We start from the raw sequence: 26,569 nt of genomic DNA, 5'->3' as shown, positions 1-26,569 counted from the left end.
AATGGAAAGGCCCACCCTGACTGAGTGGCACACTCAAAAGCCTGTTTGGGATAAAAGAGAAAGAGAGGCTTGCTTTGCTGCTGCTTGCTGCCTCCTGCCTGGTATGTTATGAGTTGTTTCTCCTCTGCAATGCCCCTCTGCTTGCTGCCCTGCCTTGGAGATAGCTAACTACGGATGAAAACCTCTACAAACTGTGAGTCAAAAAAACCATTTATTCCTTTAACTTGAAGTGTTGGGTATTTTTCTCAGCATTGATAAAATAACTAAGACAGCTACACAGTAAAAAACAAAAATATTTGAACTGAAAAGACTTCATTCTGTTTAGTACGCTTTAAGTAAATTATCTACCTTTCAGAAGTTTCAATTTCTTCTTCCACATGGAGATGGTGATAATAATGGTGGTGGTGGTGATAATGATGTTAGTGGTGCCAATGTTAATGATGGTGATACTGCTGCTGACGGTGGTTATGATGATCACAGAGATTGTAATGGTGGTGATGGTTGTTGTAGTGGTGATGGTGAACACAGAGATCATCATGGTGGCGATGGTCATCACAGAGATCGTAATGCAGTGATGGTCACAGAGGTTGTGATGGTAATGTGATGATGGTGATGGTAGTGGTGGCTGCGATGATGGTGATGGTGATGGTGATGGTAATAGTGGTGATCGTAGTGGTGGTTGTGATGATATGGTGGTAATGGTAATGGTGGTGATACAGTCATAATGGTGATTGTAGAAGTAATAATGGTGATGGTGGTTGTGGTTATTGTGGCCACAGAGGTTGTTATAATGGTGATGGTGATGATGATTGTGATCACAGAGGTTATATTGGTGGTGGTCTTTGTGATGGTAGTGGTAGTAATGGTAATGATGCTGATAGAATGGTGATGTGATGCTGGTGGCAATGATAATGTTTTCTGATGTTAAAGTTCATTTGCAAGATAACTGACAATCATGAAGGGCTTGCTACATAAAAACCAATTATCATTTAACTCAGAGCTTCTCATGTATATCAGACTTCTGTTTCCCCTCTTCCACTCTTGGTCTTTGTCAAACCAGGAAGAGATGCCTTAAGAAAGCACACAAGCTGACTGGAGCAGTGCTTACTTCATGTGTTTTCTTGGGAATGTGGAGTTGCCTCTGTTTCATAAATGGCAAACCTGGACTCTATCTGATCTTCACCACATAACCACGCCAGGCCTCAGAATAACCCAATAGATACAAGACAAATTCCTGGTTTCTTCCCTCCTTCCTATTACTTTAATCAGGGTGGGCCTTTGGGTGCCTTGGGTGCTAAAAAGCGACACTCCCTGTGATAGTGTTCTTACAGAGAGGGCCTCCTTGCTTTGCCTAGGAAAGCTAGGATGAAGAATCATACCTTCACCACTACTTTAACCATATATAGGACTTATTTCTTGGGTAAATATTTACTTATAATAAACACATCACAGTTACTACTTCCCCAGCACCGTTTTACAGAGTTCTTCTTAAAAAGGGTTTCAGAGAAGGGCTGGACTTAGTGTATTTGTGAAAACATTTCTCATTTAAACTTATATTTATATATATTTTGCTTGTAGTGTTTTAAGCCAGAAATTAAGATATTAAATGGAGATTTTAAAGCCCCTTCTGTTGGTACTTTGATTTTGTTTTCATTTCCATTTGTTTTTAAATATTTTTCATGGTAAAACCACCTAGGACAAATCATAATAATCTGTCTACATGTATTTTGTATAATATATGTGTATAAATATATTCACAGCACACCAATATACAGGAGGACAAACATTAACCAGTTGTTGGATAATACTGCCACATGAGGCAAGTGAACAAATGAACAGAATCAACTCTCTGTGAACTAATCAAATATTAATTGAGTACGGCTCATAAAAATTAAGACCAGCCAAGTATAGTGCCACATGCCTGTAATCAAAGCTGCTTAGGAGGCTGAGGCAGGAGCATTGCAAGTTGAAAACAATTTTGGGCAATGTGGCAAGAATTTCAGCAAGACCCAAAACTAAAATTAAAAATTTTTTTAAATTTAAACTTTTTTTAAAAAATTTAAAAAGACTAGAGGTGCAGTTTAGTAATAAAGTGATTGCCCAGCATGTGTGAGGCTCTGGGTTCAAGCCCAAGCACCTCAAAAAAAAAAAACACTTATGACCAGAGCACACAGTTAGATGGAAAACCAGCTGTAACAGCGTTGACCAGGGATGGATGGGTGCAGATCCTTCCACACCTAGACTGACAGTTGCCAGTGGCCAGAAGCTGCATATTCTGTGTGTGGACAGGCAACACTTCTTGTCATTTACAGCTAGATTGCAGTGTGCAGGACAGGCAAAGCCCAGAGACAGGAGTCATGACACACATGCTGGAACTGCCCGCCGCTGGTGGCTCTCTGCACTGATTTCGGTTTAGACAGGGTTAACAAGTCCTAGCCTGCAGGTCAAATCCTGCCCACTGTTTATTTTCGTATAGCCTGCAAGATAAGAATGACTTTTACAAATGAACATTGTGACTGATGTAACAATGGGTATTAGTAACCTTGAACTCCAATTAAGCAAAATCCTCCCCCACTCCACAGAAAAGAATTCCATTCTCCTTAGTAGATTGTTATTATTCAAAAAGAAAGAGAAGTGCTCAATTATTATATTTTGAATTTTATCAATAAAAGTTTCTCTCTCATTATATGTATTTACATCAGTTCCTCATTTTTACCTCTCAGCCTGAAATGCTGCCTATCGGGCTCTTTAGAGAAAAACCCTATAGGCCACTGGTCTAAATCATCTGTTTCTAAAGTGTTTTGCCACATGAGGTAATTGAGTTTCTTAATCTTCTTTTCATGTTTGCTGGGAGGGTCCTCTCAGAGATGAGCCTCTCTTGTGGTTACCTTAAAACTCTTTTGGAGAGAATGTATGTCATCATATAGCATTTCTCAAATATACTTGGAAGAACGATGAAAAATTAGAGGCCAAAGACAGAATGCTATTATACCAGGAGGAGAAAAGCCCAGAAAGGCCAAGGATCTATCCTCTCAGCCCACCAAACTTAGGTGGAAGAAGATAGGACATTGGAACCATTTCAAGGGACCTCTCCCTTCATGTGACTGTAGGTTCACCTGTCTCCATGATCTCAAGCACCTGGGGTCTTGGATCACTTATAGCGAACGAGCAACAGGCAAACATCACCAAGAATCTCTTCCTGTCTTTACCACCCACACAAGTCTCCCACTTCATCGAGGAGTAAGGGTGCCAGGCTTCAGGAATGTCTTCCAAAGAAACCACAAATTGAAACCACATTACTTTGACACTAGGAGATTACACAGGATTATTTAATTCTGATCATCACAGAACAGTACTGGCTCTTGCTCACTGCCATGCATTTGTAACGCAGACCAGTATGGGCCTGCCCAGCCTACATGTTAATTTGTGAACAAGGAAGCCTTTTCAAATAGACATGACAGCTAAATGCCCTGCCACATACACCCCATGCATAGTCAGCAGAGGCCACTTGTCTCCTGGTTGCTAAGCATTAGAAGGAGGAGGAATGTTTGGTTCTATGAAGCATCTCTGAGCAGTTCTAACTTGCCATCAGAAGCAAATCTCCCTATTGAAGAGAATTAGGAAAGTCTTGCACATCATTGTTAGGAATGTAAATTGGTAGTAATGTAAAATGGTACCACTGTCATAGAAAACAGTATGGCGGTTCCACAAAACAATACAATTGCCATATGATCCAGAAATTCCACTCCTGGGTAGGTACCCAAAGCAACCAGAAGCAGAGTTTTGGAAAGATATTTGTATAGTGTATTCATAGCAGTGTTATTCATGATAACCAAAAGGTGCCAAAAGCTCAGGGATCCACTGGGGAGAAACTGGCATGGAAAACACGGCATCTCCACACAACAGGGTAGTATCCAGCCTTAAAGAAGGGTGGAACATCATCAACACATGTTGCAGCACAGATGGATCTCAGGGGCATCATGCTAAGCGGAATCAGTTGGTCTCAAAAAAGATAAGTACTATGTGATCCATTTTTATGAGGGACCTATGGTCATCAAAATTCATTTAAATAGTAAGCAGAGGCTGGGTGCCAGGAGCTGGGTGGAGGAGGGAATGCAGAGTTATTTAACGGGTATAGTGTTTCTGTTTTGCAAAATTAAAGTGTTCTGCTGATTGGTTACAAAGCAATGGGAGTCTAGTCTACATTTACCCAATTGTACAGGTAAAAGTGGCTAAGATATGTTATCTTATGCTACATGTATTTTACCACAAACCTAAATAGATGATGGATGGAAAGATAGACAGACAGATGATAAGTGTACTGATTCAGAATAGCTATACCAAAAACCCAGGAAAGTACTAGACAATTCCTGAAGGTTGACAGGGCAATTGCTTCCTCTTGAACCGTGCAGGCTAACAGGAGGGAGCTGAACTATGTGATCCTGCAAAGCTCATTTTGACCAGGCCAGGTTCACTCAAAATCATCTTTAAAAGATTTGGTTTTGTCACAACAGCACACATAAGAGTTAAGTGTGGAACTTTTTCTACTACTTTCTGCCTAATTGGGAACCATTTTTAGGATTTCTGTGTAAATACTTTGAGGATAGCACTTACAGAGGCTCTGCAAGAGAGGAGAAGCATGAGGAGATGATGAGACCCCCTCCGGCAGTTTGTGAATTGTTTAGGGAGGTGAAATCTTTTTCTCCATTCACTGCAAGAGTATCGATCTATCATGTACTATGGTCAGCTCCTCTCTGGATCTTGGGATACAGCAAAGACTATAACAGTGTCCTAGCACTTGTGAAGTTACATGGTCTTGTGGTGGAGGTCCTGAGAGTCCAGGAAGGCTTTGCTGATAGATGCCCATGCATATTTCATGAATAATGGGGAGGCTAGCATGGCTGCAGCACAGGAGAGGCAAGGTGGAGAGCTGCACAAGATGAGCTCTGATAGGTTTGGGGAGAGGGCTTTGCAGCAGGGCTGCAAAGCTGTTGTAAGGGTCTGAGCTCTGTCTCTCTATGCAAGAGGTAAGAAGCCAGTGGCCAGTGCTGAGCTAAGTGATGCCATCCAGCTGACCATACCAAAGATCACTCTGGGTGTGGCCTTAGAAATAAGGGGGGGTCATGCAGAAGAAAATCAGAGGCCAGTTAGAAGTCTTGAAGTCATCCAGAAGAGGGTTGACAGGATGCCACCAGGCCTAGACTAACTAACAGGGCACAGGGGAAAGTAGACAAAGACAACTCCATGGCAGGGACCTCAGCATCAGGCAGGATGATGTTGCTTTGTTTCTAAATGAGGAAGGCTTTTGTGAAGGGATTCAGGAGTCCCACCAAGCAGTAGTATCTGCAGAAGTCCTGACTGACTTCAGGAAGCCCTATTCCCAGCACTCTGTACTGTGGGCATGCAAAACAGCTGTTGAAATGTTGGCTATAAAGCAGCATGGATAGAAGTGAACATTGTGCATAGATTTATCACTAGCTTGTGAAGACTGGGCAAAAAGCCTCACGCAGAGCATTCCATAGACCAGAAGCAAGCAAGGGAATGCAAACTGCTAGGAACGTGACAGGGAGATAAAAGAAGACGCAGGAGGGCTGGGATTACCTGGAAGGGCTCTTGAAAGTGCACATCTGAAGGTGAAAGTCAGGTAGCCTTGGGAGCAGTATCAGATAAACATGCCGAATGTGCAGATGCACCCATGAACTGCCCATCGGCACCTGCCTGCCTGTATTCCACACCACATTCTCTAAGTTTAAATGCCTGCACTTCTTGTCCATCTGTTCTCGGACTGTACATTTGTAGAATCTTAGCAGGAAGAGACCAAAAGAGGTTTAGGGTCTGTTCCTCCTAACAGGAGTCAGGCAAGGGCAACGCCATTGCAAAACTCCGACTGTTTCTTCCCCTCCTCAAGGAGGTTTAGCAGCACATCCATTGAACAGGCAATGGCTAGCAGGTAGCAATCCACCTTTACTTTAACTCAACTCCTTCAAGCTGTGAGCTCAGTTACTCCTCTTTATTCTAATCACATAGAAAAAATCATTCTTGCTCCTGCAGTATAGTGCTTTGTGTCCTGAAAAACCACTAAAAGAACGCATTGGGATGTTCTCTCCCAGACACAGAAATACTTGTACCCACCAGGCACTTGAGTTCAATAACGATCCCCTGGGGACAAGAGGGCAAGTGTATTCTGAGTGAAGAGGCATCAGCGTCTGTGATTGCGAGTCTGAAACCCACGACACTCAGCTGACAGCTGTTACACTGGAATTCCTTGTGCATGTGGCGCCCAGGGCTGAGGGTCCTTCTCAGAGAGGCCTGTGTGCCATCACTGTGTAGAACCCGTTGTCCTTCTGACTGAGTACCGCCTGTGTGCAGAGAACAAATAAGAGCAGGTGTTTGCATTTATCTTTCTCAAGTAGCCCCTTGAGGCCCTTGGAGAAGGGTCAGGGTCGGAAGGGGCTGAAACAGAGCCTTCTTCTGGGCTTTCCCTGCTTCCGGCACATAGCTGTGTCAGAGGAAAATATTGCTGGGAGTCAGCACAGCCACCTAATACAGGAAAGCGCGGAGAAACCACTTTCTTTGGAGATTTGCTTAAACAAAAGCCCTTGGATTTGTTACCATCACTGTGCAATTTTCACCTCCAAAAGTCTTAGTGTGAATGACCTATTTTGAAGGTGACAGCCAATGACACTTCGGTGATGTGAATAATTTATTAGGTGCAAGAGGGCTGTCGATGTAGTGATATTACAGCAGCCTCACTTGTCTGGCTAATTATGGAGAATGACAGTGTTCTGTCCTGATGTCACAGCTCCTACCAGAAGCCACCAGGGACTTGATTGTGTGTGAGCAGAGAAGGGAAAAGGGGAAATGGGGCCAGGGCTTCACTCCCACCACCACCAAAGGCTTTGCAGTCAAGCAAGCTAGGCTGCAGGGATCAGATTTCCACTCACCTCTGCAAAGTGAAACTGTAGGGGCCCTTGGGGATGGATGTTGTATCCAGTATCCCCATTTTGCATAAAATGTGTGTTAGTTGGGGGGAGGAGCAGGCTGTGAAAGTGACTTGGGAAGGAAGGAGGCATTAGAGCTGGAGCTGGCTAGGATGGCTAACGGTTTCCAGGCTATAAGAAGAGGCCCAGGCCTTTCCAACAAGCAGGAAGGGGAGACCTGCTGTGAAACAGAAATTGGGAGCCCAGCCAGTAGGAGCCTCCATAGGAGCCTCCATTAAGCTAAACTAAGCTAAGCTACCTAGAGACTCTGGTGCTCTCTTGAGTTCTGCCTGAGTGGTAGGCACTGCTTATTTATCCCTCTACCCCTGAGGCCTCGGGTGAAGATGTAATTTATACCCCATCAGCTCCATAACAAGTGTGAAGATTAACCAGCAGTTACAAAGTTCTGAATTCTGGGTCTGCCATTCCTCCTAAAATCACCTCCTGGAGTAAATGGTTTCAAGTTTGCGAATCAAGAAGGAACCAGCCCCTGAAAGATCTCTGCAAAGTTGGGGACAGGAAGAGGGAAAGAAACCAAACAGGATTACTAGGAATCACATCCCTAGCCTAAAATGGAAATAGAAATTAAAATGAAAATCTCATTAAACTAGTTACCAGAATAAGAAGTATTTTTGAAATATAAATGAGTAAAAGTAGATTTTTAAAATAGTCTTTTTTTAAAGTACCAAATGTAGCTTTAATTGATCTCAGATAAACTACTCAGGAAAGATCAGCACAGTAATTATTCTGCCCCTAATCGCTTTTCTATGCTGAAAAATCTCAAGGGACAGGATTAACTGGTTATTTTCACAATTTCACATCAGCAGCGTTGCTAGAAAAACACAAGGCAACATATCAGTCTAGGTTGAACGTGTAGCTGGCAACCAAATTCACTCTCTTTATCTCTTTTCTCCTTTACCCAGTCCACATTAACTTTGATGACATAACTTTGATGACATTTTCTTTGGAAGTCCCAGTACTCGCTTGGCCTTGGTCTTAAAGGCTACAGGCATTTGTGTCACCCACAGGGTTTGTTCGGTGGCCACAGATGAGAAGTGTCTCACCTGCCATTGGGTTGGCCTGGAGGTGCAAAGCATCTTGGGCGGCTTTGTCATACCAGAGCCTGAGATCTATCACTGTGGTGGCCAGGGCTCTGGAAGGCCTACAGATAAGACCAGGAGCAGGAAGCAGTAGCATACAAGTGGACTGGCCAGATTCTTAAATTTCTTAAACAATCAATAGATAATTTTTAATAAATAGCAAAAAGGTGCATAGTCAGAAAACGGATGGCCCCTGGCTGAAAATAATACAAGGAAGTTGTCTTTACAAACAGATAAATTGTAGCGATAAGGGGGAGGGAGGGAGGTATTGTGTTAGCCACTTTCCTGTTGCTGGCACAAAATGCCCGCAAGTTAAAAGAAGAGGGGTTTATCTGGCTCATGGTTACAGCGGGTTCAGTCCATGGTTTGTTGGCTTGGAGGCAGAAACAGCAGGGTGAATGGGCATGGCAAAGGAAAACCGCTCAACTCATAGCAGCCTGGAAGCAGAGAGAAAAGGCAAGAGTAAGAATGTATCGTTCCATGTAATGCCTCCGGTGACACCTCTTCCACCCACCTCTAAACACATGAGACTTTGAGGAGACATTTGTAGAACTAAACTATAATAGACTTCGGGAGTCAGCTATGGAAAAGGTAGAACTACGGCTGTCCTAAAGGATGGGAGAGGAGGAAGATGGCAGAAATTGCCAGGAAAGAGAACTTTGTCAAGGAACTGCCTGAAGGAAGCTGTCTTCTTTTATGAAAGGACACCCATGCAGCCCATGCAGGCTTTAAAGGGATGAAGCAGAGAATTCATGTCCTGAATCACTCCTGGCTCCTGTTAGGCTCCCATTGGCTGGACCCAACTGCATGTCACAGGGTGGGGCAGCCATTAATGTGGCTTCTAGCTGAGCCCTGAGAGAGAGGGACAGAAAAAGATCAAGAATGGTTAAGAATAGACAACACATAAAAGGTAGAAGCCAGGAGTTATCTGTTGCTGGGTGTCTTAGTTACTTTTTACTCGTTGCTAAGACAAAATACCTAAAGCCCAAGTTGGGAAAGGAAAGGTTTATTTCTTACAGTTTTTGGAGGTTTCAGTCCACACTCAGTTGGCTCCAAGGCAGGTGGGCATGGCTGGGCTGCAGTTCATGGCGGCTGCAAACAGCAAGCAGGAACCAGCAAAGAGCAAGACACACCTTCTTCCTGCCATTACATCACATCCTGGCCCCATCCCTATGTGGGTGGAGCACTGACATCATCAATCCAAGCACTAGACAATGAGCGAATAACAAATGCACAATGCAAACTCATGAGGCCTGGGGACCACAGACATAAACCATGACACTGGGAATACAAAACAAATAAATCACCTTGGAGATTCTTACAGACTGTCTCTTCTCTTTATATTTCCCCTGCTGAGAGAAAAAAGAAATCCATTTATTGTGAAGTGACAGTCAATTTATAAAGCCAATAGCAAGTACTTAGCATTTGCTTTCATGTTAATACTGATCACTTCCGGTCCCTTTTACCTTCACTTTGAATTATTTCACACTCATTTTAAGATCTTTATGCAATAATACTTAATTATTAAATGTATGCAGTTTAATTCCAACCACCAGTATTGGAACTATAATGATTCAAAACTATAAGGATTTGTTAAATTCACTTTTTGCCAAAAATTTTGTCCAAGTATATCCCTGCTTGGAAACCCCTAAGAATTCCCAAGACTCCCTGTAGGGAGGCTCCCCACATCTCCTATACTTTTTAAAAGTATAAAATAATGTTAGGACCAAAATATTTGAAAATGGCCAGTCTAGATTATATTGTTGTACAACCAGATCTTGAGAACAAAAATACTGTGAAATACTAGTCTAGATAATGTTATTGCAGATAATCATCTTTATATGAGTCTAATAATAATGTATGAAAATCCAGTCTCAGGTTTTGAGAGACCTGTCTGCTAATTTTAGACCATATTTTATTCACCATCACTTTGAACATTTTGCTGATCACTCCTGCCCACTTAACCTTCCAGTCACTTGGTGTGGATGCTTGTGGGTGGGTGGCTACTGGGATAATTTACCTGAGTACACAGCACTCTGACTGCAGCACCCTGAGACATTCGTCTTCAGACATGCTGAAATTCTAACAGTGTGGGCCAAACAAGATTCCCACTGTGCAACAGATGGGGTGACACTGGTAAGAACACAGCCTGTGGCTTTTGCTCCCTTGAGGACTTTATCATTGGTGCCAGACACAGACAAAGGACAATGAGGTCTTGCTCTTGTTCAGAGCACAGTGAGACCCAGCCATCGTCCCTCAGGCTGAAACATGTTCTGCAGGTGCAGCTCAGGTGCCCATAAACTCAGGCTTGTTAGGTTTGTTTTCCAGGGACAGGGTGACAGATGCCAGCAAGGGCAGTGTGTGCTGTTCCCTCACTTAGCCAGTACTTACTGACAATTCTCACACTCATCAATACAGAGGCTACATGTGGCTTAAAGCACAGCTCCTGACATCTAGAAGTTTATAATCTTAGGAGAAGTACACTAAATACCAGCTCATGTAGGTACATGATTGGGTCTGTATTGGAGAGAGGGGACAGTGGACTTCAGAAGGACCAGTGTTACGAAGGAGGCAGTATTTGAACAGAGCATTCACGGTCAGACAGGATCTTTAGGGACAAACACCAGAGAAAGATTCAATGAGTAGAAAAGAGACTTCAAAATCAGGGCCTTGTATCTGCCATTCATATAGATATTAAACATCATAGTTATAGAGAGAGACTGCATCTCTGTTATATGAGTGTCCTCACTCTCCAGGACTAATCAACTAGACCATGAGCAGAAGCCAGAATTCCTGAGCACCCGAGGCACAAGGGGCCACACAGAACTCTAGTTGGTAGATAGAGTGGTGTTGGTAGATAGAGCAGGATCTGCAGCCCTCTGATTAGGGCACCGACCTCACTTCATAATGGCAACAATTCTTCCAATGTGTTCAGAGTTCTGTATTATGTATCTGGAGTTCTAAATCAGGAAACCACGCTGGTTACACTGTGAAAGCTTTTCTGCTTTCTTCTGATGAATTGCATATCAATAAGAACTGCTTGATGGCAAAAAGAGCAATCAGGCTAGCTTGGCTGATTCTATTCTCCAAACAAATACTGGCTTCAAACTGCTCCTAATTGGAGAACAGGATGCAATTCAGTGGTGCAAGGAGACCCTCTGTGATGCTGTTGAAGTACATCCCCCTTTAAAGTACCAAGAATAACCCGTTCCCATAGCACCCATAACATTTCCTCTTCCGTAACATATACCTTATTTGCAATTGTCTTCTTCGTCAGACTCCACAAGGCAGGTTGTGTGACTGACGAGCTTTCTCTGGAGTCTGATACCTTTACCTCAGTGCCTGGCATCTGAGTTGCACTCAATTATTTGCTACAATAACAGCTATCAATCATATTTTGGCATGTTTTCAGTTAGGACTGATATATTAGAGGAAAACCTCAATCCGGGTTAAACTGCTTTTTCTTGAAAGGAACTGTTATTCCTACTGTTGACATGAAAGAGCAAAGGAAGCCTCTCACCATAGGGAGTTTCTAACAATATCCCCACCACCACCATCTGGCAAGCTCAGGCTTCACTGTTTCCCTGGATGAGGTTACAAGGACTTGGCCAAGATATCTGAATGTTCTGTGCTATCGTGGGATATGTGATCCAGTTGAGGGAATGGAAGCAGCCTAGAAAGTACTAAACAGCATCGTCAGAGTGAGAGTGGGGACAAGAAGAAATTAGGCACCCATCAGTGAAGTCGTCAGTGACTAGCAGAATGGGGTAGAGACCTGTGGACCAGACCTGTGGACCAGACCTAGGCTCTGGAGGATTCTCTTGCCTTGGTCACACAGTCTTGCGCAAATCACTTAACTTCTCTGGCATTTGGAAAAGACAATACACTTGGATATGTTCTAGGCGTGTAGACCTGTGCTGTGCAGGTCCTTCCTCACACAATTACCTGCTCTCTAAAGATACTCTGTGCTAGGGGCTGTGGAAACTCAGTCACTGTGGACAGCTCCCACTTGCAGGAGCCTCCAGCCCAGCCAGGGAAGATGGCCCCTGGCTCTGCACACTGTGCCTGAGGGGGCCAGCACATAGGCAGGTGATACAGTCCCTGGTCCCTGCTCAGAGCTTCACGGAGGCCAGGATACTGATGGCGCAGCCCAGGAAAAGCTAAAGACAACACCTGGGGAGCCACTTCCTGCACCTCTCAGTCTTCTAGCCTGTACCTCAGTCCCCATTTGCACCCCCTCATTCATACCCAACCCTCTGGAAAAGACCATTGCATTTGGAATCTTACCTGACTTTGAATTAGTTTCCCTATTATGACCATACTTTGCAGACCATTGGTATTTTTTCTTTTTTTTTTTTTTTTTTTTTTTTTTTTTTCTCAGCACAGGGGAAGAAACCCAGGGCCTTCACACTGGGTTACATCCTTAGCCCTTTATTTTTTATCTTGAAACAGGGTCTCGCTAACTTGCTCCATTACCCAGCCTGGATTTGCAGGCTGGGTAATGGAGCAAGTACTCAGGATTTGCAGGGGCCCCGCCCCACCTCACCTAACTGCATCAGTGTTCTTATCCTTCTGATGGGGAGAGTAGTGGGAGGAGGGATTGTGCAGGTTTAAGGAGTTTAGAGCACCTGGGGCCTCTCCCTGTTCATTTTCCGTCCTCTTCCCCCTCCATCCCATAAAACATGCTGGGCATTTACATCACTCATGGCATGAGAGGCTGAGAAACAGAAGCAGCTTTTGTCCAGGTGGCAGCCAGATCCTGCTTCCTGGCCAGCCTCCTAGCAAAAGCCCTGTGCTCATTTCTCCCCAAACTCTACTGCACATCCATGTTCCTCTCCAGGTCTCTTTCTGCAGCGTGGCAAATGGAGAGCCATGAGGAACCCTCTATGCTGCCCAACAGCCTAATACCAGGTAGTAGGCATGAAATGCCCAGCTGATGGCAGGGGAAGGGGCCCGGGGCCAGGGAAGATAGATGCAGACAACATATTTACACCAGATCTGATGAACTGAGCAGGCTACTTGGAAACAGGCATAACCTGTGCAGTTGGAGATAAGGTTGACAAGGAAAATAAAAGGATCCCAGGGTACTGCGGAAGGGCCAGATCCATCTTTCATTCAATCCGTGGCTGTGGAGCTCGTGCTCTGTGCTGGACAGTGGTGTATACCACAAAACAGGTCCCACTGCTGATCTGGAGAAGGAAAAAGAGGGGAGGGGGGGAAATGATTAATTTGTACCTGTTCCCCATTCCCCAAAACCAATGCAAACGTATGTATGTAGGCACTCCTCATTTAACAGCCTACCTGATTGGGGTGGGGATATAACTCAGCAGTATAGCACCTGCCTGAAAAGCACAAGGTCCTGCAGAACCTGATTCCCAGCACAAAAACAAAACAAAGCAAAAAACTGACATACCTGATTAGTGACCGTTCGGACTCTTACCATCCACATTTAACTTGTGTCACAGGAACATGAGCGGCAGTGCAGTCTTATGGTGGCTTCTTCTATAGCACATTACTGTAACTTTGGCTGCTTGTGCTGTACAGTACAGTACTGTCACTTTATGTTCTATTAGACACTGCAGTACTGGTGTAAGAGCTAATAAAAGCAAAGTCATCGAGTTGAAGTTTCCTTTGACCATTTCTTTTCTTTTTTCTTTTTTTTTTTTTTTTTTTGTCTTTTTCATTTTTATTGGTACCAGGGATCGAACTCACAACCGCACACTTACAAGGAAGGCACTTATGCCACTGAGCTAAATCCCCAGCCCCCCACTTCTTTGTTTTGATTATGTGTATTATATTTGATTCCTCAGTTAGTGACCAATTCATTCAAAGACCTAGTCACAGGAACTGTACTCGGAGGGTCTGTGCTAAAACAAAAACTGAAATGGCCCCTGTCCTAAGGGTTCATTGTCTAGTGAAAGAGAGACAGGAATCAAGAGGCGAATAATGTCTCTGTGATTCACATGTGGTCCTTGGGGAGGCAGAGGTGTCACAGAGTTAAGTGTGGGGAAGGGTGGTTAGGAAGGAGTGCTCTGAGAAGTGGCTGAGCCTGTCTGAGGAGGGAAAGAGCAGCCCTTCACCAAACCTTGGAGAAGAGGGACATAAAGGGGGCAGGAGGGAGGAGAACAAAGGGGCCAGTAAGCATGGGTGCAGAGCTTGGGTTCACTATGCTCCAAATGGAGAACCGCACAGGGGATAGGCAAGAGGTAGCCACAGTACTGTGTGTTGTTAAAGATTACTCTCTGCACTGTGGACATATTGTGATCTATCACTATGCAAGAAACTTCGCGGTTTCAAGTGACACCCATGTAGTAGAGTTCCTGAGGTTCAGGATCCCAGACACAGCACAGCCGGGGCCTCTGAGGAGTGGGAGCACGGCAGTACAGTCACCACAATCCACGTTTTTCAGGCACTTAAGTCCAATTTTTAATGTACACACTTAAAGTGGACTGAACTGTTATCTTGAACACAGCACGTTCCATTTCTCAAACCTTGATTCTTCCATCTGTAAAGTGGGAATAATAATACCTACTGCAGGATTTTACTCATAAATGCACAGTGCTTCTCAAGTATCTGCTTCAGAGCCTAAGATATAAGAAGATTGTCAAGCTAGGTGCAGTGGCACACACCTGTAATCTCAGCACTCTTTGAGAGGCCGAAGCAAGAATATTACAAATTGGAGCCTAGGCTGGGTAATTTAGCAACTTAGCAAGAGCCTGTCTCAAAATAAAAATAAACAAAAAGGGTTGAAGCTGTAGCTCGGTGTAAAGACCCTGGGATCAATCCCCAGGTACCAAAAAAGAAGAAGGAAGAGGAGAACATGATAGTTAAGAAATACGGTTTTCCACACCAGGTTGACCCCAGGCAACAAAACTCACTGGAGACTCACATATTGACCAGAACATCAACACTGAGGACATATGGAAAGATTGCCTGGTACTGGCATGTCACACCATGTGGCCTGCACATTTTCTGTAGAAGGAATGTCTACATGGGGAGACCAGTGCTGTCAGAAGTTCTTGTAAACTGGAAGGAAAACGGGGCGGGGAGCTGTTTGCCCCAGAAAACGGCTGTGCACACGCTGCCCAGGCCACCCCTTTAGGTCTCAGTGGAAACGAGGTGACCAGTGCTGACTCCTGGGCATCCTTGGTAGGCATCAAGCGGGGCTTTCTGTGTGTGTGTGTGTGTGTGTGTGTGTGTGTGTGTGTGTGTGTGTGTGTAGGAGGGCTATGAAGTTATGATTCAGCTGTGGTTTTGGCTGTGTGGATTCTAGGCCTGAGGGTGTCTCTGCACAACAGTGAAAGGTGGGTGTTCCCCGAGACATGGGTGTCAGTGTCTCCTGGGATGTCCCTTTGTGTCCGTGTCTAAACTGCCCTCGCAAAGTGACTGAATCTCAAGTTGAGGAAGGGAGGATGTAATTTGCAGTCCACTTCTATTTCACACCTTCTGCACACACAATTTCTTTACCTGCATGTCCTTAAAGGAGAGGAAACTGAGGCCCGGGATGATTCCCTAGTGGAGGACGAAGGCTCTGGGTTCTTGTAGATTCCCAGTCCCATAGTATGATTTCCTCTCCAGATTGCCCTTTGTACAGGATGCTTTTGTCTGGCAAGCAGACTCATAATTCAAATCCACCAAACCAAAATTAAAGAGCAGCCCCCTCTCTCCCATTGTGAGCGCTCTGTCTACAGAAGCCCTCCTAGCGGCCAGTGCAGACCGCTCTCGATCTCCAGCACCAAGTTGGCTCGCTCGCGCTGCCGCCCTCATTGTTTCCGCCGTTCAGCTGGAGACCTTCGGCTCCCGCCTCCCCGCCTCCCCTCCGTGCGCGCTACCCCGGCCCCGGCGGCGCTCGCGGCGCGGATTGCGCGATCAGCCGGACGCGGGCACGGCACGGAGCGCAGCCTGCGGCGTAGCAGAGGGACCGTCAGCTGCCACCGCCGCCTGGCCGGGCCCGCCCCGCCAGGCCCGCCCAGCGCCCGCCCCGACACCGGGAGCGCACGCCGCCGAGGACAACGACTTGGGACACGACTGTCACCGCGGAGCGCGCTCGGGCGCTCGGGCGCTCGGCCAAGGGGAGGCGCAGGCGGCCCGGCACGCGCAGGAGCGGAGACCGTGCGCGCGGAGAGCCCAGTACCCTGTCATGATCACAGGCGTCCGTCTCTAGGTAGGAGCACCTTTGATTTTGTTGTTTCGCTTCCGATTTTGCGATTTTGCTCGCGGCCCGGAGAGCTGTGTGTGGGGAGGGCGCCCTCGACCTGAACGCGCGTCGGGACCTGCGCCTCCTCGACGCCCTCACCCCGGTGGCCACGGGGAGAGACGGGAAGCTGCGGGGTGAGTGGGGTGCATGTTGCAGGCAAGCAGAGCTGGAGGATGCCCAGAGGGGCCGAGGCGGTGCCCGGGCTGCGCCTTTCGGGGCAAGAGGGATGTGGGTAGGGCTTGGGAGTCCCAGTTACGGGGAGACTCCCAGAACCGGACGCCAATGGAGACTCCAGCTCAGGGTAGGGTTGCTCCAGGGTCTTCATTTGCCCAGCTTGACCATTTGATCTGGGCTGCCAGGCAGCCAGCTCCTTACTTGTCATGTCTGAATAACCCGCGTAAGAAAGGGGATGAGAATTGGGAAGGGCCAGAAAAAAGAAGGAAAGTGTCGCCTAGATGTCCACCTGTGTCTGGAAAGACTGGGGGTGCCGTGAATGATGCGCCTGAGGACAGGAGTCCTAGCTGGTGTCCGTGACGTGGGAGGGGCTGCAGAGTGGTGAGTAACTGAGACCTCTGGGCTCCCCACAGGCTGGGGGCCCCTCGGATAGAGACCCTTCATTTTGGAAGGGATGAGGAGCTGTTTGCAATCTCATAAAAAGAAATCACCCAGGTGTTGAGGTGGCAGAAGGTCTGCACAAAGTGACAGCTCTCTGGGAGCAAGGGAACAAGTGGCAAACGGAGAAAGCCTCCAGGCTGTGTGCACAGGGGTGGCGCCAGCGAGGTGCCAGCCTCCCTGGCTCGGGTCTTGGAGATAACTGAGCTATGGGGCAACAGGGAGGCTTCCTGTCTGGGGAGCAGGTAGGCTTGTCTTAGAGACCAGGCCGGGCTCCTTCCTGCTTCCACTTTCAACCCTCCAGAGTCCACGAGGTCACTTGGTTGAAGGTCCAGGAGGATGACCCATCTTTTCCCCAATCCACAAGAAATTGTGCCTGGCCCTTTCTAGGGCTCTGGGCATAGTGTAGGCAGTGTCCCCATTGTTGCCTGACACATCGCCATTCCTTCCTTTCGGTTTCTCTCAGGTTTGTTTGTCTGTGAGACTGTTGGCTCCCACCCGTCCCCTGGACTCCTACTGGCTTCCTTCTCCTCTTCCTCTGGCTCTTTCGCAGTTTTTGGAGCAGCCCTCTGAGTCTCCCCCTCATGCTGTTTTGTTCCACCAAACTGTGTATCATTTGCCGTCCCAGGCTGGGGTGTTAGGTAGTGCCAGAATGAGCACTATCACAGGGAGCCCCAGTGGTTAGTGAGGAGCCAGCCAGTAGCTACCCAACTCCAGCAGGAGTGGGCTGCAGAGGTGTGTCTGGTAGTGAGAGTGGCTTAGGGAGGCACCTCCCCTTTTCTCTGCTCCTCCTCCAGTCCTGTACATCAGTCTCCCGTGCTCAGCTGCCCCTGGGCTGTGGGGGTAGGGAGATTGCCAAATACCAGCATCTTCCCTGGAAGGTCATGCACTGACCAGTCCAAAAACCTAAAATATCCAAACACCGGAAAACAGACCCTGGAGAATCTGTTTAGTGAAAACATACTCATGTGTGTCTTTTCCAAAAGATTCCGGATTGGCCTTGCTTCCCTTTTCCTCTGACACTCGAATGTGAGATTTTGCTTGCATATTTTAGCCCTAGTATAAATACAAAGGAACACCAGCCAGAAAGGAAAGCTGCTAGGGACTTGCCTAGGATTCTGATTACCTACACATAAAATTCAGAAATGGTTCCCATCCCTCTCTTAATTATAAAGTTATTTTCAGCAGAGAAGGGACCTGCACTGTTTTCAAGGGTGACCTGGAGAAGTAAAAGGAGATGGTCAGGAAATTGTTGCATATATATATATATGCAACTCTTTTTCATTTTTGTATTTTGAGACAGGATCTTCCTAAATTGTCCAGTCTGGGCTCACACTTCGGATCCTCTTGTTCTCAGCCTCCCAGAATTCTGGGATTACAAGCATGTACCACCACAGTGGTTTATGTCTATCAGAGAGTTCTATGGTTAAATTGACATAAAATTTCCTCATTTTGATGTTGAAGATCATGGATGAGGCCCTGCCAGTGACTGCCAGGTGTCCTGCCCTGAATTTGTGGTCACTAAAGTGGAAGCATCCCTAAAAACCCCAAGGCCAGCTGTGTTACTAACCACATGCTCCCTCCTACATGTAACCAAGTCACTTCTCAGTTACACTTGGGGCTCATTCACAGGTGATCAGTTCACCTCTCCACCAAGAGACAAAAACCGAGAGCACAGCAGCTGCGGGAGGTGAACAGCACAGCTTTCAGATTTCATCTTAAATGGCTCCATCCTGCATAGAGCAGTCCCTTGGTTTTAAGAGTTTGCAAATCTGTGTTTTATTTTATCAGACATTGCATTCAAGGTTGGAACAAATATCTATAAAACTGTCTTGGTTTTATTCTGAAAAGAAGTCAGAAGTGGAAAAACAGTCTCTTGCTTTCTGCTGGAGGAAGTGGTGATGGAAGCGAAAGTCATTTTCTATATACAATGGGTGCTCCCCGGGGCAGTGGCAGGGCTGACTTTCCACTGGGGCTCCCTGTGCCCGCGAGCAGCTCCTTCAGCAGGACGATTCTCATCTGCCAAGCAGCGCTCAGTTGTGAGCTGGGCAGGATAGACAGCTCGTGTTTGCGGCCATTCAGCCAGAAAAGAATAACAGCTAAAGACAATGAGCAAGCAAGTGAGGGGGGGTGCAGGCTGGGATCCCCAGAGCCTGGAACTGGTTTTCCTAAAGCAACGCTAGGTGTAGACCGTGGACCCCTGTCACACAGCAGCTGTCATGTGAACACCCACCATGTGATTATTAAAACAGTCTTCCCTGGAAGGAAAGGATTATCAGCATACACCTTCTCAGCTAGAAGGGGCCCTTCCTTCCTCCATTTCTGTCCTCTTTTAAAATCATATTCTTGCAGGCAGTTTCTTTAAAAAAAAAAAAAAGAAGAAGAAGAACAACAACAACAGTATCTCCCTGCAAATGAAACCCTTGCATTGTGTACACACAATGGGCTTCATGTGGATTCACGGAACAGTCGCTCGCTGCATTGTTGTCTGGAGTGAGGGGACCCCAAAACCCCACATGGCCATGTCCTCTTCTCTCTGAAGCCATGCACTTCCTCTCTGGTTCATGGTCCAGCTTTTTGTTTGGTTTGGTTTGGTCACAGTAAGCTCTTCCCACTTGGGCTGGAACTGTTCCCTGAAAACAGAGTGGCAGGCCATCTAGAAAAGATGAGTTTACACATGTCATCAGCCCTCCAAGGAAATCCAGAAGGCCACAAGGGAGAGAACTCACTGCAGTTCGTCATTTGCATCACTTTCTTGACATCAAGGAGTGCTGTGCAGGGTGACGAAGACCTTCACACCTTCACTGTGCTGCTTAAAAAGGGAATTAGACTTTTTCACCAGAAAAGCAAATGAGATGCAATAATTTTATCTGTTCCATAAGATCAAAGCAAGCTTCCAGGCAGACCAAGGAAGGAGGAATTTTAAAGGGATTATTATTTACACTGTTCAATGTTCTAAAAATAAAATACTCTAATGGACAACCACTTTTAATTCTGAGATGGATTAGAAGTGCAGTGTTATGTAATCTAGAGGAATGCACCCCCCCCCTTTTTTATTTCAGCTTAACCCTGTTCACTGAGTGATTATTTTGGGATCTGCTCAAAGTTAGATTTGTTATTCTTTATAAAAGTGTACAACATTGAGTAAATCTTCTAGGGAGTACCTCTGATAGGGAAGGAGGGACCTGTTGTGATGGACAGTGTAATGTGGGCAACTGCACATCCTGGTTTGCTCTGTGTATCAATCAGCTTTTTGTCATGCTAACAAAGTACCCAATGCAGGTTACTTAGGAAGTAGAGAGGTTTGTAAAGCTCAGTGTTCCGGAGGTGTAAAGCCCAGATGGTATTGCTGAGGCTGGGGTGGGGGACTGGAGAGCACCACCCCACAGGGACAGCAGCTGTAGGAGAGGGAGTGTGCAGGAGCAAGGAAGCCGTGAGTCCTTGAACGAGGAACAGGGACAGACTGAGCTCCCACAGTCTCTGCAGAGAGCATGCCCAAAAGTGCCCCAGCGCTTCTCACTGGGCCCCAGCCCACTCCCCACCCGAGAGGTCCCACAGCCCCAGGACTGCCTTAATCACAGGCAGGGACCCTTAATCACAGTGAACCTTGGGGGGCCCTTGAGCCATCCCTGAACCACACCGCCCCATACACCTATCACTGCAGCCTAATTATTAGTCTTTGGATCTAACAATAAATCACAAAATCACCCACAGAAAAAGTAGCTAAATGTAGACAGAAGAGGAAGAGGCTGTGATGGGATTCATCAGTGGAGAGTGTCCATGTTTCTAATAGAAGGTGACAGACAAACAGAAGGTAAAAGGAGCTTAGTGACAGGTCGGTTCCCGTCTCCTCAGAGTTCCCATGCCACCAAGCCAGTAGGAGACACTGAATGGTAGTGAACTCCCTGTGAACTCCACTTACAACCAAGACTGACAGTCGGAAAGGTCAGGACAGTGAGGAGATTTGCCTGGTAAGGAAGGCCACATGGGAACAATTGCGAAACAGGCTGTTATTAACAAGGAAGATGACAGTAGAACAAGGCTGGCCAATAGCCACACCAAAAGGCAGCTTTATGTAGTATAGAGAAACATCTCTCAATTCTTTCTGGAATTCACCTTTCAGATTTTGCTTTTAGCGCCACTGACTCTCACTTCTAGCGCTTGAAGCAATCTTTTCCTCCTCAGGCAAACTGTTCAGGCAAGGAGAGCAGGGACAATGGCTCCATTCTCCCTGGGCTTGTCTCTCTGTGTCCTCAACCTCCAGGAGAGCTCTTGGGAAGGAGGCAAGGCCAGGAGGGGGAAGGGTACCCTGGAAATACAAAAAAGCAATGTAGAGAAGCACAAAGAGCACAGGTTCCCTCCTTCTGCTAAAAGCAAGAATAAATTCACAGTTTCCTGCAGCTAGAGAAATCCCCAAGAGATTAATCCCAGGATGACACTTGATTTCCCCACTTCTGGCTGCATACGAAGTTGTGGAGTGACTTGAGCTTGCCTTCATTGTGACAGTCTATCTTCCACTTAAAGTGTCCCTGCACCAGGCGCCCTGCACATAGGTGGAGGGTTAAGGCTAATCCATCCTACAGGAAGATTCCAGAATCTTCTCCTCCTACCAGCAATCCTTGAGGGGGAAAGCTGGCAGCATTTAACCACTTTGATAGGATCCACATTCTCTCCAGATATAATCTAATTTGGTGATGTCTTCATCAGACCTTAGAACCAGAAAGAAATACCAAGAAGGACACACATAAACAATCCAGCAATCATCGGGGTTCATTTGCAGATAATAGAATCTATTCCCCCAGAAGGATATAAATAAAATCAGAAGATTATTGGGTCAGGAAGGTCGGGAAATACACATTAGGTTGAAATTTGAAAGATGCAGTGTAAAACTAGGCTGTGAATGACTCCCCAACATGAGTAGTAGTCTTGAGAAGCCACAGGCTACCACCACCATGGCCAGGGAAGAGCCAGCCAGGAGGCCACCACAGAAAAGCTAGACATTCCATGAAGGTGGCTGGGACAGTGATCACAGGAGAAGCAGTAGCACAATTTGGTAGACTAAATGGTGTCCTCTCCAAGACTCCACGTCCTGTTCCTGGGACCCATGTGGTAAAACAGACTTTGCAGATGTGGCCAAGTCTCGATCTTGACAGCATCCTCGGTCACTCATCTGGATCCAGTCTGCTTCCATGAGTTCTCACAAGGAAGGACACAGGGCCAGGGAGGAGGTCAGAGGCATGAGCACTGTGGCTCCACAGGTGGAGAAAGGGAACAGGGGAAGAAGGGAGAAGACCATGGTCTGCAGATGAGGAATGAGTTTTCCGGTGGAACCTCGGGGAAGAAACACATCTGCCAACACCTTGACTTCAGCCTGGTGAGACCCAGGTCTTTAGAAGCCATAAGACAATGAGTGCATGTTTTAAAGCCCTAGACTGGAGGTTCTTTATTAGAGCAGCCCTGGGAAACCAACATGCACCCTCCTCTCACATCTCCCTCCAACAGAGGCCCCACTTCCCATGGGGGTCCAAGTGCAGGGGGTGCCAGGCAATGTGTCCAGCCTCTGAGTGGAAGAAGGCTCAGAATGGCATGCAGTGCCAATGGTGCCCGTCCCTGCAGCTGCCACAGAGGTCCTGTGGAGCCACAGGTGGGCTGTGGTTCCTCGCTCTTAACTGTCATTTCTGAGGGACAGTGGCATATGGCAGAACAGAAGGGGATGCTTGAGATTTTTAGGAAGTTTCACAAGACTCATGAAATTTATGACACAAGGCGGAATGGGAGGAAGAGGCGTTAGCGTGTTGCCTATGTCACCACATCGGAAGTTATTCTCGGGAGACGGAGAGATTGGAATAAGTGTCAGCATCAGAGATAAATACTGACTTCTACAGCTGAGTGCTTACCTACAGCCCATCCACGTGGCAGATTGCGTCATCCAGCAATGGCCTCAACCACCTTCCCGCTCCACACAGCCCTCCTCCTGTAGCAACACGGGGGCTATGTTCCCTCCCCTCAAACTGTGATACTTTCAATCAGTAGAGAATGTGACTTCCAAGGCTGGATCATAAAAGATAATTGGAGTTCTGCTTTGTTGGTTCAGATACCAGCCCTGAAGCCATCAACCACCACTTGTCTGTCCTGAGCCCATCATGCTGTGGGGAAGCCCAAACCAGCTGACACCCAGAGAGTGAGAGAGGAGAGGGGGCTGTCAGCCCACGGAGCCTAATCCTGCTGCTCCACAGCTCGAGGCTGCTGGCCCATGACAGACCCCAGGCTGGGCCTGGCCCGCAGAGCTCACCACACTCCTGACTCACTGTTGCTCCAAGTCACAGTGTTTGGGAATCATCTGTCACACAGTAATAAATAAATAGCCCGGGGTCATGATCTGGTACTGTTCCTATCAGATTTCTTCCCTGGGAGGCAGACAGCATGCAGGAATCCATAGTAAACCAACCAATCTGAAACCTACCTTCTCCTCTTGCCAAATCCTGGCCTAAGACACTCTTTCTTAGACCTCACATCAGAAAGGCTGGCACGTCGGTGGGTTGGTTTGTTGTGGGAGGACTGGGACAGTGGGCCAGATGGGAAGGCATTTCATACTGGCACAGCCAACATGGCAATAAGCAGAAGCCAACTTATTATAGATCCATGTTCTTATTCCGTTGTCTCACTGTAGCAAGTGGAGGTGATGTAAACCTTTGCTCTGGGGATTACCCTAAATTGTGGGACAGCTGAGGAGCTGGAGAAAAAGAGAAGGAAAGGCCCTGGTCTAACCAGAGACTCTCCGGGAATGCCTGCCATGCAGGTCCCGGAAGCTGGTGTCTCCTCCTCCCCTGGCATCCTAACTGCTGGGTTTTCCTTTGCCCCACTTGTCTTCTGCACAGGCCTCTTTTCTTGCTGCCTAAAGTTCGGTGTTCCTCAACTTTAAATTCAGGATTATTAAGAATAGCGCATAAACTAGGATGATGATGCACACTGTAATTCCAGCACTCTAGGGGACTGAGGCAGGGGGACCTCAAGTTCAAGCCCAACCTGGGTAACTTAGTGATTTAGCAAGACCCTGTCTCAAAATAACTTTTGTTAAAGGGCTGAGAATGTAGCTCATTGTAAAGGCCTCTGGTTAAATCCCTAGCACTGGGGGGAGGGGGAGTACATTAAAGCATAATAATACTTTAATGGTGGGATTTTTTTTTTTTTTTTTTTTTTTTTTTTTTAGTTTTCAACTTTCACCCTTACCCCATTTAAACCACTGAGCAACCCTGAGATGTAACATCAGTGGTACTGATTTTCACAAATTCAGTATGGTCAGCTGGCATGGTCAGCTGGCTTATCCAAGATCACAATGTGCCAATGTAGACAGAGCTGGGTTAACTGAGATGTTCCAATTACACACGGGTCCGCCCCGGGATGTCCACCTTATGGGCTTTGCAGCATAAGCACAGTTCAGCAAGAGAGAGGAAGGGTTGATTCCTGTCTGCATTTCCTCTTCAGCCTCCAATATGGCTTCCCTGAAACTCACATTCACTGGGAGCTGGAGCAAGAGAGGGACGGTTCCTCTTCTTACCTGACCAGCGCCCTCTGCTGGACACTTCGTCCAGCACATGGCTCACGGGCCTCCATGACGACCTAAGGAAGGTCAGGAATTGCTCCCTTTTCAGGCTCCCATGACATTCCAAAAAAAGTTCGCCCTTTGAGTCTTGTCATCATGATCTTCGGCCTAAAATAGGACAGAAATGACACGTGGTGTTTCTTTTTCAGGAGTAATTTTTTTTCTTTTAGATCTTCAATGTGTGTTTCTTCACGTTAAGATATTTTCCAGATGCAATTGGTGGGGGTGGGGGTGGGGCGGCTCTCTGTTGTAAAATGGCTCTTTCCTCACCAATGGAAGAAAATAGCCAAAGCCAGAAGAGGCTACAGGGTGACACTGATTCAAGAAAAAAAAAAACACAAGCGGGCTGTGGAGTTTTTCATTTAGGGGACTAGTTTCACTCCTTATGGTCCGACTGGAGAAGAAATAAATCCAAATCCTGCACATAAGATTCTGAATAAGGTAAAATAGCCCTCCCTCTGTAATCTCACTTTAGGTAAATCATGGGATCCTAAATTACAGGTAGAGTCAAGACCCAACCTGGGCACAAGGGGAGTTTGAATCCACTGCAGTTTTTCAATGCAAATTCTGAATTACAGTTATGTGTGTAATACCTAATATTGCCTGTCGACATGAAACATTCTATTAAAGCACCCAACCTAAATAAAAATTGTATAGTGAAAATAGCTGTCGTTTGACAGCATTTCCAATGTGCCAAGCACACATATTAATTTACTGACTCTTCACAATAAACTGAAGTAATTATTTTTTATCATCTCCAGTTTATAAGGTGAGAGGATTGTAGTCTCACGAAATTAATAACATGAAGAGCCCAGTTTTAAAGCGAGGCCGTGTGGCGTCAGAGTGCAGGCTGTGGCTGCGTATGAAAATACACAAAGACTCCAGATTCTCGGCCCCAGTTCCCACAGCAACGACCAGTCAGGAGCGTGTTCTCCCACGTAACTCGGCGGTGTGGCTGCCAGCTCTTCTGGCTTAGCAGCTCAAATCTCAGCCTGTCCACACAGCTGAGGTTCTCAGTTGATATTGAGACAATAATGAGGCGCTTTGGGACCCTAGTGGATTATGAGGAAGCGTTATCACATCATCCAGCCAAAAGCTTCATTATTCAGCCAAGTGCACACCACGTCTGCGAAGGTGCCCCGATGGGGGAAATGGAACAGACACTTTCTGTAAGCAGTGCACCCTGATAAACAATGTCAGTAGCCAGGCTTCCTCCTCCTAGCAAGCAGCTGTCCCCCATAATGCCATGCAGATCCAAACATCCTCGCAGAAGGGGAGGGGAATAGATATCAAACCAACCTGAGAGAAAGGAAAGGAATCATTCTTTTTCTTTTATGAAGAGGATCATTGTCTTATCAATGCCCACATGGATAGTATCCCCTGATCGTTTTTGTCTTCATTACTGAATGTAGGAAAACAAGATCATTGTTCATTCATGTGGTTTTAATTTATGCATAAGAGAATCATACAGGATAATTACCTACAGTTGAAGAAAAATGAATAATGTCAAATCTGGTTAATACACGCATGATTTACCCTTGTGTCACTCTATCAGAGAAGATTTAAAGTGGTAACCAATCTAAATGATATGCAGAATTGCATTGGTTTGTTCAGCAGAAGTATTTTTCCCTGTGATTTGCATCACAAATAGAATTCTCAGATTTGGACTGACTAGATTTGAATATAATTTCCAGAACAATAGCAGTGATTCACTGACTTAACTCATATTTGATCTCTTCCAGAAGTGCCCATTTTTCAAATCAGTGCAAGCGAAGTTATCTTCATGAGCCCGGTGCTAGCCTGAGGATCATTTCTTTTATGAGGATAATTCCATGAGAACGATGATTATTTCCTTTATGTAGATTCAGGGGGATTGTATAGTAGTGATCATTTTACTACTTCCTGCATTGTCTGTGAATCTCTGTAGAGCAGTGGCTTCCAAAAACAAGCAGCTGGAAGAAATTATGGGGCAACTGGCGGACATAGATGGGACTGAGCAGTAAGCTTTGCTCTGAGTTTCCTTGTACCCCAGCAAAACAAGAACATAGTAAATTATAATTTAAATTGGAAAAGTGGG

The 26,569-nt window shown here is 46.3% G+C and overlaps 1 protein-coding gene across 7 annotated transcripts in view; it reads left to right on the top strand.

The window, feature by feature from the left end:
• Ripor2 (RHO family interacting cell polarization regulator 2) overlaps positions 1-26,569 on the top strand; it is a 203,570-nt gene that overhangs the window by 104,544 nt on the left and 72,457 nt on the right. The window contains exon 1 of one of the 7 annotated variants that reach the window (XM_003468868.5): positions 16,110-16,244. The exons of 5 other annotated variants lie outside the window; for them this stretch is intronic. The gene's annotated coding sequence lies outside the window, so the exon portion shown is untranslated. Of the gene's footprint in view, positions 1-16,109; positions 16,245-16,391; positions 16,412-26,569 lie in introns of those variants that run through there. One more of the 7 variants, XM_013151408.3, reaches the window with a different exon arrangement.

The sequence above is a fragment of the Cavia porcellus genome, unplaced genomic scaffold (assembly GCF_034190915.1).
Source record: "Cavia porcellus strain 051 isolate PalLab524CR breed Dunkin Hartley unplaced genomic scaffold, mCavPor4.1 scaffold_13, whole genome shotgun sequence".
NCBI lineage: Eukaryota > Metazoa > Chordata > Mammalia > Rodentia > Caviidae > Cavia > Cavia porcellus.
The sequence above is the reverse complement of the archived record's forward strand: the minus strand, read 5'-3'. Positions and strand labels throughout refer to the sequence as shown.